The sequence below is a fragment of the Coptis chinensis genome, chromosome 3 (assembly GCF_015680905.1).
Source record: "Coptis chinensis isolate HL-2020 chromosome 3, ASM1568090v1, whole genome shotgun sequence".
Lineage (NCBI taxonomy): Eukaryota > Viridiplantae > Streptophyta > Magnoliopsida > Ranunculales > Ranunculaceae > Coptis > Coptis chinensis.
Genome location: NC_141458.1, coordinates 88,420,141 through 88,423,136, shown reverse-complemented (window position 1 = coordinate 88,423,136; position 2,996 = coordinate 88,420,141). Strand labels below are relative to the sequence as shown.

The 2,996-nt window shown below is 37.2% G+C and overlaps 1 pseudogene; it reads right to left on the bottom strand.

The window, feature by feature from the left end:
• Positions 1–2,040: 2,040 nt before the first annotated feature.
• LOC147511456 (secreted RxLR effector protein 161 pseudogene) lies at positions 2,041–2,802 on the bottom strand (annotated as a pseudogene).
• Positions 2,803–2,996: the final 194 nt, after the last annotated feature.

Genomic DNA, 2,996 nt, shown 5'->3' with positions numbered 1-2,996 from the left:
GTTCTGACCTGCACGAAAGGCGTAATGATCTGGGAACTGTCTCGAAGAGAGGCTCGGTGAAATAGACTTGTCTGTGAAGATGCGGACTGCCTGCACCTGGACAGAAAGACCTTATGAAGCTTTTTTTTTTCAACCGTTCTAACTAGTCATCTCTCTTGCGAGTTCTGAACCCAAAAAAAAAATTGAGTTTTCTCTCGAACCGGTCATCTCTCTCACGAGTCCTTGGTTTTATATTCTGAGTTCCATAATGGGCTGAGATCACTACAACACCGACATGGAACTCGACAGAAATTGTTTAAACCAATCATTCAAATTTCTTGTATTAATCACCATTTCTTGTATTAATCACTCCTCCAATGTTGAGTTGATCAAGATATGCATTTGTGCTAGTGAAGAAAGAAATAGTCAAGATATACAAGTACCAAACCGAATTATTGTTTGAAAAAGCCCCAAACGACCCAGTAAGGTGCCCCAAACGACTCATTGAGATCATTTTGTGTAGACAAAATAGTGCACATATCTTTTGTCAAAACAAATCAATAAGCTCGGCAACGGAAGCGGAATTGGAATCGATCAAAGATACGCCTTCTCTCGATGTCATAGCCATGATTACTAGAAAGGTAGCTTAAGTTTTCACACCTTAAAACCCTAAGTAGCTTGCAATAATAATAGAGAAATCAGAGTCAGTAGGAGAGCCTTTTGGGATAATTGATAAGAGTTACTTATGTTGGTTATTTCCTCTCAAATATATAGAAAAAATATCTTATCCAACTCAATCTCAACAGATAGAGTATTTTACTCTATTTGGAGACTTGGTCTTTATCTAGACTAGAGTCCCAAGACATAAAACCTCTTGGACGTATGACCCAAGTCTTACATCTCCCACTCGTCCATGGTGGTACTTATATATCATCCTCTTATCCAACTACAACATTGCAAACTTCATACAGAGAGATAAAGCGTGCGACCAATGAGAGCTTGCTTTCATAAGAGAGTTTCAAATCAAGTCATTCCTCGACTGAAATGGCACATCACATCTCTAACAACTCATAACTGCCCAAGACATATTTGGTCACATTTGATTGAATATTTTCTAATCCCTCAAGAGTACCTTAACTCAGATTAATATTCAACCCAGTACGCATATTTGAGTTCCTTAAAATAAAAATAGATCATATAAATAATTATAGATATGGATATCATACTAGAATTAAAAATCATGAAAAAATCAAGTAGTTTTGCCGGCAGGAACTCAAAGTCAATGCGTACATATTACCTCCAGAATGTGTTACCAAATAGTCATCTTCAATTCCTCGTGTCATTCAGTTTCAGATTAATTGTTTTCCCAGACATGTTCCATAAGCTTAATCATGCTTAGCCATAGGTCACAAGCTAGAGTAGTATACATCAAAATCTACTTTATTACATAGTCATTAGTCATTGAGGGCATAAAACAAGAATATGCTCACACAGTAAGTAAACAAGGATCAATTACTTACTCATATTAGGTCGTATAAGCACATTTAGTATGATTACATGACACAGTGGAGCTCTAATAAGAAGTCGTCTGCTTCCACACTGTACGAATCTTAGTCAAGTCGCTCACTAAGCGCCTCACTTGAGCCTTTCAATTGAATTTCTTACGAAAGAAATCGATTAAAATCTCACATCCGGCTAACAAGCTTTTGTTATAATTTGAAAAATTAATAACTCATCTCAACTATTTTGAGGTGATAATTTGTATGTACCAAGCTCACATCCACTGATTATTAAAATCTAATCAACCTTTCTTAGGTAAAAGATTTTAACTCATTCATACATATCTTATCTTGCTCACATTCCATGTGCCAAGGTGGTCTCCGTGTGAGTGAATGACCAAAGCCTTATGACGAATATCCATATAATCTAACATTAAAAAAATATGGAAACAATGTATGCATAGAATAATTTCATGTAGTAAAGAATCCAACGATATCAAAAACATGAATAACCATCAAAGTTATAAGGTCATTACAAACATAAATCAAAATCTACGAAGTCCTAAGCTCCTAACATGAGCCACAAAGGAATCTCTTGAATTGGGATTGCCTTGGTAAAGGGATCTGCCACCATGTCTTTCGTAGATATATGTTTGAGGACCACCTTTTTACGCACAACCATATCACGAATGTAGTGGTAACGAATGTCTATGTGCTTGGATTTTCCATGGTATTTAGGATCTTTAGCGAATGTTAATGTTGCCATATTATCACAATACATTGTAACAGGGTCTTTGGCATTCTGCACTACATTTAGTCGCTTAAAGATTCTTCTTAACCAAACTGCTTCCTGAACAGCAACACAACAAGCAACATACTCTGACTCCATCGTGGACAATGCAATGCAAGCTTGTTTCTTACTACTCCAAGAAATAGCACCTCCTGAAAGTAAGAAAGTATAGCCGAACGTGGATCTACGCTCATCCAAGTCACTAGCCCAATCAGCATCACTGCACCCGTGAAGGTTTGCTCTTGCTCCTTGATAGCAAAGCATATAGTCTGAAGTCCCACAAAGGTATCTAAGAATCCTTTTCACTGCCTGCCAATGAGCATGTCTAGGATTACTCTGAAAACGGCTCACTAATCCTACTGCAAAGCAAATGTTTGGGCGAGTACACATCATAGCATACATCAGACTCCCAATTACATTTGCATAGGGCACATTAGCCATTTGTTCCTTCTCTGCCTCTGTCTTTGGGCAAAGACCAAGATGTAAAGTATGACCCTTTTGAATAGGAGTATAAATAGGTTTGTAATTTTGCATTCAAAATCGTTTGAGAACTTTCTTAATATAAGTCTCTTGAGATAAACCAAGTAACCTCTTAGAACAATCTCGGGTAATCTTTACCCCCAATACAAAATTTGCCTCGCCCATGTCCTTCATATCAAAATTAGAGGACAACCACTTATGAGTGGCAATGATCAACTCCTTATCATTTCCAGCCAACAAAATGTCAT